Below are 16,242 nucleotides of genomic sequence, written 5' to 3'. Positions count from 1 at the left end.
AAATGATGAAAGAAAAGGAAAGAAAGTGTTGAAAGCACCACATTTCATGAGCATGAAAGTCACTGAGTCTAAATGATCATACCTTTGCACTCAGCCCCATTACAAGCCTTGATAAGACCTTCTTAATCTTAACTAAGCTGAAACAAGTGTTGATTGGAAAATACAGGCAAACCTATATGTGAAATTATGCAATGTGTTCTTCTTTGTGAGTATGAGTGTTGCCTCTGATTTCGAAGCTTTAAACTATGAACCATTGTGTGTGAATATGGAATTAGTCCTTGTCTGAGGGCTTTTGAACACTTTGGTTGAGCTTGAACTTGCATTTGAAGCAAGTATTGGGAGCATGAGATTTTTGATATTACTGAGTCACAACTTGAATCTTTGAGTGCACATTTGATCTTTGCATAAGTAAATTGAGTCTTGTTGTGTGCATTCATGATTTAGTCATGTGTAGCACTCACTACAAAAAAAAACAACATTTAGCCAGTGACGAAATCCATCGCTAATCAATGATTTTTCATCGCTAAGTCGGATTTGCGACGGATTGTTGGTTGGTAGTATTTTGCTCGTTAGTAATCACTTAGCGACGAAAAATGAGTTTTGTCGCAAGTATAGCGACGTATTAGAGACGAATAATATCCGTCGCCATTTGTTAGTGACTGACTGATCCATCATTATACTTATATAGTTTGTTGCTAATTTCATTATTAATTTCTTCATTTCAAATAAATTCGTAACGAAATTTCTGTCACTAATCTGTCACAAAATATTATGTTATTTGAGCCAGCATATGTGCCACTAAAATGTTTCGCTGATAATCCGTCGCCAATAATTTTTTATAGCAACAACCAAATCATTATTAAATTTGTTGCTAATAATTTCTTGTAAAATAAATTAAATAACAATTACCTAATACCTCTAAAATAACAAACATTCATATAAAATAATATTTAAAGTGTTCAAAATCTGTAGATAGCAAAATCTAAATCACATACTTTCGGTGGAAAACATCAAATGCAATATGTCAACTATTCTTAAGAGAATCTCCATTAATCCACTATTGTTATCGCACAATTTGTACTTTTCAAAATGATAGACAACATCAAAATAGAAGACTAATCAATGGGAGTAAGAACTTGTTGTACCCGCTCCTTAATAACCGGAAGAAAATGATTAGTAAGGGCATAAATCATTTTCTTTAGAAACACATCCATATTTCTTGTCGATGTTGATTGAGAAACTGGAGGTTCTACTAATGACAAGGCACAAAGATTCTGCCCGTAGTAAGTTCTTGCTTCAGATCCAAGACCGTATATTCTTCGCTTCTTTTCTCCCCCGGGTGCTTGATAGTATGCTTCACATTGATTAATATCTGATTGAGAGGTTGTTTTTTCCGTAATATTTGTTCATATTTTTCCTATAATAAATTCAGATAAAGAGATAACATTAAAGATTAGGAATAAAATTATAATTGAAGGAAAAGGAAGAAACATACATAACTTTTTAGCTTAATTATATGTGCTATACCTTTTTTATCAACTTACAGTACATTTAAGGTTAGATTAAAACCATCATCAATGGGAACTTTGCAAAACACATCTGGGAATTTTTTCACTTCTGTTTGGTACTGTGCACATGCAACTGCCTCTGAAAAATCACATGCTGCAGTGGTGGGGATTGGAAGCTAAATATGAGGTTCACAAAAATGTAATCCAGTCCCCCCCTATCATTATGTTAGAACTAGTGGAAGAATAGATGCTATGATTAATATGGTGATAAGAAGTCTAGTATTGCAAGAGTTCAATTTTTAATTTCCAATGACATAACTTTCATTCTCAATTCTACCTACCCTTATTTACAATGGCCTAACAACTGGACTAATTTGATTAAACTAGTTGAGGGGTGCTGGCAGGATGTTCACATCAGAGAAGTAAAATTGATGACACCTCCACAAAATATCCTCAAGCTTAACACCGATGGTAGCACCTTAAACAATCCAGGAAACATAGAGGGATGAGGCATTTTAAGAGATTCAAATGGGGTGATGATTTATGAATTCACTATTCCTCTTGGCTTTGGCACTAACAAGTCAAGCATGACCCATTAGACAAATTGATTATCAATGACTATAATGTTGTAGAAACTTCTTATGACAAAAATTCAACAGTTGATGCATACATTTCCAAGTTGAGAGATTTAAAACAATATGGAATATTCATGGATGGAATTGACCTAGAAGGACATTTTACAGTATCGAATCCTCCACTTATAAGAGCAGTGTTAGACAAATTGGCTACACTTAAACTTCGTATATGGCTTACAGAAGTTGATATTAACAAGAATCTTGATAAAGAAATACAGCTCATGGTACTTCACCTACAATAATAATAAAATCGGTTCAAAAGTCTTTTTTACTTTCTTAAACTACCTATTAAATCAAAACCAAACAAACAAATTGTTACAGAGGAAGTATTATTAATGATCTGATGATAATAGTTTTTTGTGAATTTGATGACAGGCTAAATATCTAGAGATCGTTTTGAGAGAGGGATTTTCACATCCAGGTGTAAATGGAATCATACTTTGGATGGGATTACATTCTAATGGATGTTACCAAATGTGTTTAACGGATACCAATTTTCATAACCTTCCTGCTGGGACATAGTTGATAATTTGCTGGAAGAATGGAAAACTGGTGTGGTGCAAGGTGAAACTGATGAACATGGTTCATTTAACTTTTCTGGGTTTTAAGGTGAGTACAAAATCAATGTCAAATTTGGAAACAAAACAGCTAATTCAACCTTCTCACTATACAGAGGAGATGATACCAAGCACGTAAAGGAAATTACAACAAGACAAAAGGCGAGATTCATAGCTAAAAAAGAACAATAATTTATAGAAAGTGATGCCTTACAATCTGGAGTAATCTATGAGGTTTACTTGAGAAAAGGCAAAAAAAAAACACCACACCCCATTACAACTACAACATCAGAGAATTAAAATAGATGATTTATGCATTCACTATTCTACAAAATTATGAAACTCAGGAAGCTACTCATGGTATTGATTGGTGTTTGCAACATTGTTACAAAAATATTATATTGGAAGTCTCCTGCTACTATCTTTTGAAAAATGGATCATTAACAGGTGAAAAATGAAAATAGAAATTAATATGTATATGTGAAAGACTTATCATTGAAGTGTCAATTTTTCTGGTAAAAGACTTTTCCAAAAAAAGTATAACTATAAGCACCACTTACAATTATTCAAAAACTTAATGTCATGAAATATTAACTACTGTTTCATAGGCTTTATCCAATCATCTTATACCACATTAGGCAGAAGGAGATAATTGTCATACAATATGCTATCAACAAAGTCATTAAATCATAACATATTAGTTGGCAGGCAAGCTAACAAGGTAATAGAATCAATTAACAAATTACTCCTAATTTCCTACTTAATTAAGCTGGGCTTTATCTCAAAATGAAAGTCCCAAAATCTTACCATAAGCTGGTTGGAATAATCAAAATCCAATCATATTACTATAAATAACTAGTTGTTATACAACTTATGACCAAATTATCCAACTAAAGAAGGGAAAACAAATACATACATATCATATGCAATTTATAATCATATATCAATTTTGAACAAATCCATTAATCACTCAAAATATACCAAAATTAAGCCATTTTCTAATAATAATCAACTAGTTACTCCAATTATTTTCCAAAATCAAACATATCAATTAAGAAAAAAAATCAATGATTAAACTAAGCGTACAAATTATTTCTATTTTGAATAAGGAACAAGTTGATTAACAAAAAGGGATTTAAAGCGGACCATCGCCAAAATGAATGAATAGAGAGAAATAATCAGTCAAGCATATGAGTAACAAGATAACAATAAGCAGTCATAAAAAAATAAATTAAACATGAAAAGTATATGAACAAGTAAGCGTTAACAAAATGGTCATTAAAGGGACCTACCTGGATAGATCCTTAGCTTAATTCAGAAAATTTACCAGAGCTTTTAGCTTATTTCTTCGTATTCATAGCTGTTGCCCAGAGCTTTAATGCTCTTGCCGTTATCCTCCTCGAACTCGCGTGGAGTCGCTATTGCTGGCCGGAGAAGAGAGAAGGCGGAGGCAGCAACTGTTGTTCGTTTGGAACTGTGCCGTTATCTTCTCCTGGGTGTCACCGACATTTGCTGATGTTGCTCGCTGGAGCTGGTTGTTGTCGGTGCTTACTGCATGGAGCTATTGCTGTCGGTTTTTTCTAGAGAGGGAGGCAACTGGTGGCATCCATCTCTGTGATGCTACTGTTGTCGGACGAAGACCGCCTGGTCGCCTAGTTGCTCGTCGATTGGAGCTGCTGCCAGCGATGGAGGTTCACTGGTGGTCTTCACGCGCCTGTCGGAGCTCTCTGTTGTTGTTCGTTGCTCATTCTCCAGGCTACACTGGCCAGAAAGAAGGACGGAGAGGAGGACAAAAGGGGTTTGGGAGGTGGATTTGGAGAGGAGAGGAGGAGAATGAAAAAAATTATGGGTTTGGGGTATTTTGTATAAAATAGGAAAGCAAGGTTCTTAAATCAGGACCATTGATCAAATTCGGATGAGTGGATGAAATTGACTCTTGGAGTTTGATGAATCATGATGGACGGATGATATTAAATGAGAGTAATTAAAATCTGAAATTGGAGTTTGCAACGGAATTATTGATGGATTCTAACTTCCGTTCCTTTCAAATAAATTTATATATTTAGAAAAAATTATATTGACGGATATTTTTGTCACTATAATATAATTTTTATAAAAATATATTTAATAATTTAGCAACCTTTTATCCGTCACTAATTTTGTCGCCCAATATTAATTAAATTTGTCACCACTACTTTGTTACTAAATCCGAAGGGAAAATTAGGCACCAAATTTTGGCGCTAATATTTAGCGACGGATTAAATATTCCGTTGCAAATCTGTTGCTATATTATAAATGAAAATATCATTTGTTAATTTTGCAACAAAATGGTTATTCCGTCACAAATCTGTTGTTATATAGTGATGGCATATTGTTTGTCGGTAATATCAGTCGCTAAACGCTATTTTTTAGTAGTGACTGTTCGAGATACCCTATTTGAATGGCTGAACTTGAGTTTGCTTGAGGACAAGCAAAATTTTAAGTTGTGGGTATTGACGAGTCCGAAAATTGGAATCATTTAGGGCAATATTTTGATAGAATTGTTATCCTCAAATGCATATTTTATCTCAATATCTAATTGAAACCCTTAAGTTTCAGGTATTTGGAGTTTGAGGGAAAACATGGGCACTACTTAGCAAATAAGGAACAAAGGCAGCTGAAAGAACGAAGAAATAAAGATATGAGAATCGCCGAACCCATTCGGCGAATCGCCAAAAGGTCTTATCCTCGCCTTTTGTTCCACTGTGCTGAGCCCTAAAAGGAAGGATCAAATCGTTGTTGAAAAGGAGCAATCGATGTGTCGCCGAGCAGTTCCACGAGGCAGTACTATGTCACCTAATGATCCAAAACACGACGATACTGAAAGATAGAGCAAGACGGCGATGAAACCTACCAAAGGGCGGATCACCGAGTTATTCGGCGATCTCGACTAACGACGTCGAATGATCCACTGCACCATAGATTTTTGAAAACTAGAAATAGTCGTTGAGAGTTATAGCTTAATATGAGATTTTTAATATATAATTTTTAAGATAGAATTTTGAGTTCTAAGTTTGGAGAGTGTTTTGAAGAACTTAAAGATTTAAACGGTTTCACCTCCAAGAATTTGGACTTGGGTCTTGTGGATTCTTCACTCTTTGCTTGTTTTGAGACTTAAATCTTCATACCCATTTACTACAAACTCATATTGGTATAAATTTCTATCTCTCTTACATGTGTAGCTAAAACCCCAATTCTTGGGGTGTGATTTAGTGAATATGGGTTAGATTATCTGTTGGGTCTTGCTTATTGATGGTTTATTGGTTGTGTAAATGTGATTTCGTTTAGTAGTTGTGGTGGAACTTAATGAAATTGTAGTTGCAAATACGATTTCACCTTTGTATTTTTGGCTTGTTAGAGAGAAAGGTCGTAAAATTAAGACTACAAAATTGATGGCAGGTGGGAGTCGGTCGACATAAGGTTTAGCTCGATAGAGTGAACCCTAGTACTTCTCCCACACACTTAGCTCGAGAGAGTGAGTAGGGTAAGGCAGAGGCTGTTCTTCATACGGCAAGTGGGTGTCCTAGAGGAACCCATTTGATTCGGGGTAAGTTGTTCTAGAGAGAATTTACCCCGAATATAGTCTAGCCTAGTCACAAATACTCAACGTATTTAATATCAAAATCATGTACCCAATAGTCTAGTTGAACCCGTATTCTCATCACATCCCAAGAATCTCGTTTCCCTGATTAGTACTCTTTGCATTTTTGTTGTTTTTACTTATTTGTCACAAACTCCCATTGATAATTGACACTTGCGTCACCCCTTAGATTTATCATGTTTATATTCAATAATGTTTTTAGGTATGACTAACTAGAACTAATTTTATTTTTCTATTAATTCTCAAGCCCTCTCCCTTGGGACTCGACCCCAGCCCTTGGTTGGGTTACTTTACAAATGTACGATCGTATACACTTACATTGGAAGTTGTGTCTTGATTACCCAAACATCAGTGAGTATCCTATAACTAAATCCATGAAAGGCATGATCAACTGGGTATTTTTCTTACCTTCCTCAATTCTCTCTATGCTCTTCTTCTGTTACAATTAACGAGTTCATCTCATCTATGAAGTTTTCTTTTTCTAGTTATTTCCATTTTTTACCTTTAGTTTCTATTTTGTAACAGAGTTTAGTTTTTGCTTAATAAAAACGCAATAAAAATTCCCCAAAATTGTTGAGTTCCATTTGATTTAGTTTAATTTATTAGATCATAACAAAAATGTAAACCCTAATGTATGAACAGTTAAACCAGAAAAAAATTTAATAATATAATAAGAAAAAGGTAATGGTAATACAAATAACATTTCGATCGTCCATATCTAAATCCTCGTCTTCCTTTGTTGTGCCTCTTGAGAGTTCCGACTTCTAGAGGAAGTCAACACTTTATAGAAAAAAATCTTTTTTTCTCAAAGTTAAAAATTAGGATAATTAACATATGAAAATATTTTAAAAACATATAAATATATAATCATCAAATAATACTTGATTGACCTATAATTATGCTTTCTTAATATTGTACAATAAACAAGTGGGAAGGAAAAAATATATATGTAAGGTGCAAAGAAAAACAAAATACAGGGAGTAACTGGGCCTTTTAGTAAAATTAAATGGATATATAAATCAACTACTGAACAATAAGGATATACATAAGCTAAACTACTAACAAATAATATTTTTGCAATTTTAATACTTTAAAGACATAGTAGTTTCACGACCCAGACCGTCGTGATTGGCACCCACGCTAACCCTCCGGTGGGAGAACCATACTAAGCATTTAAAGATACGGGAGCATGCTAAGAGTTCCCATAAACTACGAGAACTAACAACATAACTAGTGCCAAAATTCAACCCCTAGAACTGAAAGTCATTGTACCAAAGCTCTATTCACTAACAAGTCTAATAAAAGGGGGCGCAACCCCAAAAACTAAACAAAATAGCCTATAAAAATAGTTTGTGTCCGAAAATAGTATATTTAAACTAGAAAGATCCTTGGCAGACTTAAAGAACTAGCTCACCCTTGAATTCGGTTACACTCAATAGTCTCCTAACTGAGGTTTGTTAGTAGCCGTCTAAAGATTCCCTGTACCAACAAAGATAGAGCAAGTGCAGTATCAATACACAACACAGAGTGTACTGTTAGGATCACATGGCTACTCCCATAAGCAAGATATACAACGAAAAATTACAGCACAGTAAGCAGACCTATATAGAATACAATTCACTTGTAATTTTAAAGCAACATACAATCTCCCATTATCAATGACAAGTAGACATAGACATAATAATCGCAAGTAGTTCTCACATGGAATCCATACCCAAACTGTTAGTGTGTTGGAACGTGACATCCGATCTAATATACATGTGTCAGAACGTGACACCTGGTCCAATATATGTGTCTTTGAACGTGATACCCGATCCAATATACATGTGTCGGAATGTGACACCTGATCCAATATATATGTGTTGGAATGTGACACCTGATCCAATATATGTATCGGAACATGACACCCGATTAGTCAGCACAACCACAATCACAATCACAATCACCCTATAATGAACAATACTCATAGTCATACAATTAAGTAATAGGTTCATGGTATGTATTGTGCACACATAATGATTTCATTAGATTTGATTCACATTTCCCTATTCAAACAAATGCACGCATACTATGAAGCAATTATCCGGCATATATCACACAATAGTAAATCAAAGCATCATCTACCTCGAAACCAAGCTTGAATACTCCTAAGACACTTGAGCCTTCAGTTTCCGGATTTTTTCCGCTTGATCTTGGTCTATAAATGTGTAATTTACGCAAGGATTAATGAATATGGTCTAAATTACCCAGAAAATAACATAATAATAAACCCAAGACCAAACCCACATCCTAATGTTTAATTAGGGCTTTTCCCACTATCAACTTCAAGCCAAAACCCTCCCCCAATGATAATTACCTAAGAATCTATGTTCTACGCATCAAACAATGGATTAGAGGAGTAATAATCTTACATTTTGCACTAGAAGTCGTCGAAAACTTTTGAGAATTGCTCTGGGTCATCCCTTATTTCATAAGAACAAAGTTTTACAGAAAATAAAGAAATTAGGGTTTTTCCCGACTTAAGTTCGCGATTGACCCACCATGACGGACCCCATCCTGTCATAGCGGCCCAACCCTGGCGGGATTAATCCCACCCTGGTGGCTTGCACAGAGACAGAAGCTCGGAGTTTGAGTTCCAAACTCCCATTTCACAACACACGTTAAAACCTAGACATTATAAAACTACCCCTTGACAAAAAGATCAATTTTGGGAGTTTTACTCTCCCGAATTCAATTCCGTAAAGCCGTACTGCCTCCTTAACTTCTGGGCTATCCACTCATGTGAACAAATTCATAATTAATCCCCCATCCATTACCAGATTTCCCTAGTCCTTACCTGACTCAGATTTCATTTAGATCTGGACTTGGCTAAACATTTCCAAGTAACTACTCAAAAGTTTTCAGTCCCAAATTCTTTCAACATAGGCTTTTCAAAACAACGGGAATATGTCATTACAATAGGTACCAATTTACGCATCACTCATCCTCAAGTGATTAACTAGAAAAACCTTGTCAATGTACGAGTAGAGTAGTACCTGAATCATTGAATAACTGGGATACTTGCCCTTCTTGCCATATGGACCTACACAGTCAAGATTCTGAAATGGCCCGAAGTAGGGAGGACTAAGCTTGTCCTTCTTGTCGAATCTCATCACCCCTTCATAGGTGTCACTTTTAGAAAAACTTGCTCACCCGTCTGAAATGTCATGTCCTTTACCTTATGATCTGTGTACTTTTTATGTCGACTCTAGGCTGCTAAAAGTTTTGCTTGGATGCTTCTCACTTTATCTTGGGCATCTTTCACCATATCAACCTCAAAAGTTTTCAGGTCTCCAGCCTCAAACCACCCTACGGGTGATCTACATCTCCTCCCATAAAGAGCTTCGAATGGTGCCATGTCAATGCTGGAGTGCTAACTGTTATTATAGGAGCATTCACACAAAGGTAAGAACCTATCCCAATGCCAACCAAAGTCAATCACACATGCCCTTAACATGTCCTCTAACCCTTGAATAGTTCTGTGTCACTGCCTGTTCGTCTGTAGATGGAAAGTTATGCTAAAAGTGAGTTGAGTACCCAAATCCTCATGTAATTTTCCCAAATTTTGGATGTGAGCTATGTACCACGGTTCGAGATGATAGAAAGGGGCACCCCCATGCAGATTCACTATCTCTTTCATATAAACCTTGGCCAGCTGCTGAGCATTATAGTCTACTCTGTCTTGAATGAAATAGGCTGACTTAGTCAATCTTTCAACCACTACCCAAATGGAATTAAACTTCCCCAAGTTCTTAGGGAGACCAACCACAAAATCCATAGCTATCCTCTCCCACTTCCATTCATGGATTGACATTCGCTGAAGCCAACCTACAAGCCTTTGGTGCTCATGCTTTACATACTGATAGGTTTGGCACTTAGCCACAAACCCTGCTATGTCTCTATTCAATCCAGGCCACCAATAAAGTCGCTTCAATTCTCGGTACATCTTGGTAACACTTGGATGAATGAAATATTGTGAACTATGGGATTATGTCAACATCTTCTAAATCAAGTCATCCACTTATGGAACACATATTCTCCCCTTAAAACTAAGCACACCACCCGTATCAAGAACCACATCTTATGCCGTACCAGACAGTTTCTTCTTTCTAAGCTCATTGAAACTCTCATCCTAAAACTGCTTTGCCTTGATATCCTCAATGAAAGTTGGTCTAATCTAATTGTTTGCCAACACCCTACCTCTCTCTGAGATTCCCAACTTCATGAATTTAGACTCCAAGGTTGGAATCGCCTTGCCCGAGGGTCGCTTGGACACACCCAAGCAAAGACTACCCACACTCACCATCTTCCGGCTTAGTGCGTCATCTACCACATTAGGTTTACCCTGATTATACTGAATGGTAACATCATAATCCTTCAGTAACTCCATCCACCTCCTCTTACTCAAATTTAGGTCCTTTTGAATGAATACATGTTGTAGACTACAATGATAAGTAAACACCTCACATTTGACACAATAAAGGTAATGCCACATATCTTTAGAGAAAACACTACCGCTGCCAACTCAAAATCATGTGACGGGTAATTTCTCTCATGCCCACTCAGCTGACGCGATGCATAAGCTATGACATTTCTTTCCTGTATTAACACAGCACCCAAGCCCGAATGAGAAGCATCACAATAAAGAATGAAATATTTACCTTCCACCGATAGGGTCATAATAGGTGTTGTGGTCAGAAGAGTCTTGAGTTTATGAAAGCTCTCCTCAAATTTGTCCACTCACTCGAAAGGAACCTCCTTTTTTGTCAGCCTTGTCAAATGTGTGGCAATAGAAGCACAATTTTTCACAAACCGATGATAGTAGGTAGCGAGCCTCACGAACCTCCTAACTTCAGTCACAAAGGTAGGCCGGACCCAATTCTTGACTGCTTCAATCTTTTAGGGATTTACCATTATTGCTTTATTCGAAACAACATGCCCCAAAAAGGCAACTGAAATCAACCAGAACTCCCACTTGGAAAATACATCTCCTGTTTTCCAAGAACACCCAAAAGAATACAAAGATGGTCGGCATGCTCTTCCTTAGTCTTCGAATAAATCAAAATGTCATCAATAAAGACAATACCAAAAGAATCCAAGAATGGTTCAAACACACCATTCATTAAACTAATGAAAGTTGCAGGCGCATTGGTCAATCCAAACGACATAAAAAGTATCTTAAATTATGCGGAATTATAAGGAGAAAGAACTTACAAACAACTGACGTTTATTGATGAACTCCAAACATTATAAGCAAGAACATAGGAAAATAGATTACAAAAAGAGAGAGAGAGAGAGGTTTTCAGAATATTGAAAACTATCTGATGCCTCTAAAGGGAAGACGAATGCTCCTTTTTATAGGAGAAATGGGAGATTGCCTTTATATCTTAGGCATACAAATGGACGGCTAAGATGTTGCCGACACTAACATGGGTCCTATTAAAAGATAGTGGAAACAATGTGCTTTACTTCTTTTGTCGGAAATGGTTGAGTGGGAATTTTCTTTTGATAAAGTAGGGATAATGGAAATGTCTTTTCCAAAAGTATTTTGTTTTGTAGCTTCTCATTGGATGCTAATTTAGAATAGTGAAATGCCACTATATGGAAAAATAATTACGGCTTTGCCTCTATTTTACCACAAGGGTCTTTTTCCTGTTCATAATCAGGTTCCATGTAAGCCAAGGCTAAACCTTTAGGATTACACATATCACCATTATCTTCACTGCTGCTTTTTGTGGAAGCAGCGTCTTCAATCATCTTCATGATTTGATCTTCATCATAATCATCTAGGTTATCCATTGCTTCTGTCAATTTCTGTTTGAGAGCTGCTTTGGATAATTTCTTGGAAGAAGATCTAGCCTTCTCTTGAACCTTAGCATTTGGTTGTTTGGGAACCCAACCTCTAACTTGGATTTGTTTGCTCAAATATTGAATACGATCTACATTAATCTTGGAGAAGTTCCTAGTAATAATATAGGATATTCGCCTTTGAATATAATATTTGCATAATTTAATATGCTCTGGTAAAGTAGTAATTCCTTCTTTGTTTTGGAATTCTTCAAACTTGTTGAGAAATTGTTGTGGGAGAATTTTCTCAATTGCTCCAAATAAGTTCCACCATTCATAAAACCATCTGGGAATGGTAGTCTTAGTAATACTAGAACTATACTTCACGAACCAAGTATGTGTTGGCCTCAAATAAAGAAAGTTCATCCAAGCTGCCTTATAATCATGCCAATTATAAGTCTGGGGTTTGTGAGCCATTGTCAGTGCAATAGGAGTGTGTAGATGATCTGCGAACCATTTAAAAGGATCCAAGATCATCTTGATAGTAAACCTTGAATATTGAATATAATTATTAGCATCTCTAGAATGCTCAATTTCTATAGAGTCAGTGTCTATAAGAATTGCTTCATAAAATCTTTTGGTTTTCAATGGATTTTCAGTATCCACATAGTTGAAATCTGTGTAGCACGGTTCGATCAAAGTGCCTATGTCAAAATTTTCATATTCTTTATTGAGGGCCATTAAAGGTAATGTCTGTGAGACAATAAATTCAAAAGATTCTTCTTTTGGAATGGCTTTGGTAGGGACAGTTTTGGTTAATTCAGGATTAACCGCCTGGGCAAAGGATTCGGGCGTCTTCATAGCATAACTAGCTTTGGTTTGGACCGAACTAGAAGATGCCTCTTGGACTGGAGTTTTTGATGGTCTGAGGTTGATCAACTTTGGTTGAGGTGGACAAAGATGCTTTGTAAGCTTTGGTTGAGTAGGGCAGGGTAGCTTTGGAAAATCGGCCAATGCTGTGAACTTATTTTGGAAGGTTAGTTCAGGCCTAACTGAAGGTTCAACTTTTGTTGGAGTGAGTGGGGGAGGAACAAATGGTCTAGCCATTTTTGCTTTTGGGAGATTGTTTTCTCCTTTAGAAGGAGTGATTGGTCTAAATGGCCTCATGTTTACCCTGCAAAAATTCACGGGTTAGGAAATCAGGTAGAGAATTGTTTTCTCCTTTAATAAATTCAATTTCAAAATCAAAGCTAGATAGTAGAGCTTGCCATCTAGCAAAGATTTGTTTAGAAACAAGATTTTTAACATCTTTTTGTAAAATCTCTTTAGCAGATTTACAATCTACTCTTAATAAAAATTCTATACTAATTAGATCGTCTTGAAATTTCGTGATACATAGCACGATAGTTAAGACTTCCTTTTTAACAGTAGAATAATTTTTTTGTGTGGAATTCTAGATTCCTGATGTGAAACGAACTAATTGCTCTGTAGATTCAAGATCTACTTTTTGTTTAAGAATTCCTCCATAGCCTGCATCAGATGCGTCAGTTTTAACAATCATAAAAGCATCTGGATTAGGGATCCCTAAACATGGAATGGTTTGTACAAGAGCTTTGACTTGGATGACAGCTTGAGTTTGTTCAGTACTCCAGGGGATTGGGTTTTTCCTAAGTCTCTTATACAGTGGTTCACAAGTTTGTCTGACCTTTGGAATAAAATCAGCTACATAATTCAGGCTTCCTAAGAATCTCTGAAGCTGGGTTTTGTCAGGGATCTCATTTGGGAATTTAGAAGAGAACTCAATGTCTCTGCAGATAGGTTTATAAGTGCCTTGATAAAGATCATGACCTAAAAACCTAATGGTGGTTTGGAATAATACCATTTTCTTGGCACTGACAACTAGACCATTATTTTTTATAACTTTGAAGAAAGTGTTGAGATGTTTGAAATGGGAATCAATGTTCTCTGAAAAGATTAACACATCATCAATATAAACAATCGACATAGAAGAGTAATTATTGAATATAGAATTCATGATATTCTTGAATTCCGAAGGGGCATTCTTGAGCCCAAAAGGCATAACATTCCATTCGTATTGTTCGAATGGGACATTGAAAGCAGTTTTATACTTGTCTTTTTCCAAAATCTAAATTTGCCAGAATCCTGATTTCATATCAAATTTACTGTAAATGTTGGCTTTAAAAGTTTTTTTTAAAAGATCTCGTTTGTTAGGTATGGGATACCTAATCCATTTTAAAACAAAATTTAATGGCTTGTAATTGATTACAAGTCTTGGTGCTCCTCTTTCTTTCTCTGCATTTTTGTTGACATAGAAAGTAGAGCAACTCCAAGGGGATTTAGAAATCCTAATAATCTTATTTTTTAAAAGAGTATCAATCTCCTTTTTACAAAATTCCATCATTTCATGATTCATCTGAATATGTCTTGCCTTAGTGGAAATAGCCTGTTCATTGAATCCTTCAATGTATGGTAAATCAACTATATGTTTCTTACGTTCCCAAAAAGCATTAGGAAAATTAGAACATATTTCTTTTTCAAATTTTTCTTGAAGATTAACTATCTTAGTAACTATCTCCGGAGTTTATAAAATCTGTTCAATTTTCTTAACACGAATTTCATCCTTTAAAAAGGTGATATGTTGTGAAAGGTTATTAATTTTGAAAACAATGTTTTCTCTTACAAAATTACTTTCATCTTGTGAAAGGTCTTTAACAAAAGGAAAATGTAAATCTTTTCCAAGAATAGTAGTAGTAATACCGTCAAGGTCAGTAAAATAAGGTTTTATCTGAGTGATAAAAGGTATTCCAAGAATAATATCTTAATTGATATCTTCAGTAATAACAAAATCATTTGTTAGACAAATGCCATTATTGCAAATATGAGATTTAGAGAGTTTGTAATTTATTTTCAAAGCTTCTCCTGTAACGGAGTATAGTTTTGAAGTACTTTTTTGTAAATACTTGGTTGGAACAATACCTTTTACAATGCAATTCCTATCTGCACCACTGTCAAGCAAAGCAATTTTGTTAATAACAAAATGTTTACTAACGACTATTTTTACAGGTATATGATGACTCTGCGGTCTAATAGAAGAAATTACCGTTACTCCTGGTGCTGCAGAGGAAGAGGTGTCATTACCTGTATTGGTAACAAAAGGTTCTACTAAATGATCATTATTGATATTGGAGGGATCAATACCAATGTTATCATCAAGATCTTCGTGAGAAGAACTCTGGTTAGACTCAAGGTCATGAAAGGTAGCTCTTTTAGGAACTTGGTTTGTGAGAATGTTAGTTTCGACAATACAAAGTCGAGATTTAATATTTTTAATCTCTTCTTTGAGACTAGATACTTCATGATGAAGATATGAAATAGATGGTTCGGAAAGGTTATCTGAACGATTCATGATTTGTTTCATACTGAAAGGTTCAATTATCGGACGGGTTTTAGGTTTTTCCTTATTGAGAAGAAGATTTTTGAGTTCTAGGAGAAAACGATTCCTAGCCTCATTATCATTAATGTGTTGGATGACATCAAAGAGAGCTTCTTTCGAATAGTCCGAAAGTACTCGAATTTGAGGTGTAATATCACAAGTACAGTAAGCTTCGGTGCAAGTGCAATCTTTTCCTGATTGGTTGGCGTCTGAATCATAATCAAGATCAATGTCTTCGTCATCACTGTATTCATCAGATGCACCTGAAGGTTCAGAGAAAGGTTCATCAAGAATAGCAAGAAGTTTACCTTTGGTTTCTTCATCGATATTAAGAAGATTAATCTTCTTTTTCTTGGTTTTGGAGCGACATTCATTGTCTTTATGACCAGTTTTGCCACAAGTCCAACATACATCTACTTTGGCATCATTAGGTCTCTTGGACCTAGATTTCTTTTTCTTAGGCCTGGTAGAATCATCTCTTCTTCGAGACTTCTTCCTATGCGATTTTTCCTTTTTGTCTTTCTTGATTTTATCTGGTGGAGTGATAAAACCAAAATCCCCGCAGAAACTTCCAAGTTCCTTTCTGGATGAAGATTGTTCTTTCTTGAGCTGATGTTTGAGT

The 16,242-nt window shown here is 35.7% G+C and overlaps 1 pseudogene; it reads left to right on the top strand.

The window, feature by feature from the left end:
* Positions 1-1,577: 1,577 nt before the first annotated feature.
* On the top strand, positions 1,578-4,569 carry LOC125855993 (endo-1,4-beta-xylanase 4-like; annotated as a pseudogene).
* Positions 4,570-16,242: the final 11,673 nt, after the last annotated feature.

Source organism: Solanum stenotomum, chromosome 2 (assembly GCF_019186545.1).
Source record: "Solanum stenotomum isolate F172 chromosome 2, ASM1918654v1, whole genome shotgun sequence".
Taxonomy (NCBI): Eukaryota; Viridiplantae; Streptophyta; class Magnoliopsida; order Solanales; family Solanaceae; genus Solanum; species Solanum stenotomum.
The sequence above is the reverse complement of the archived record's forward strand: the minus strand, read 5'-3'. Positions and strand labels throughout refer to the sequence as shown.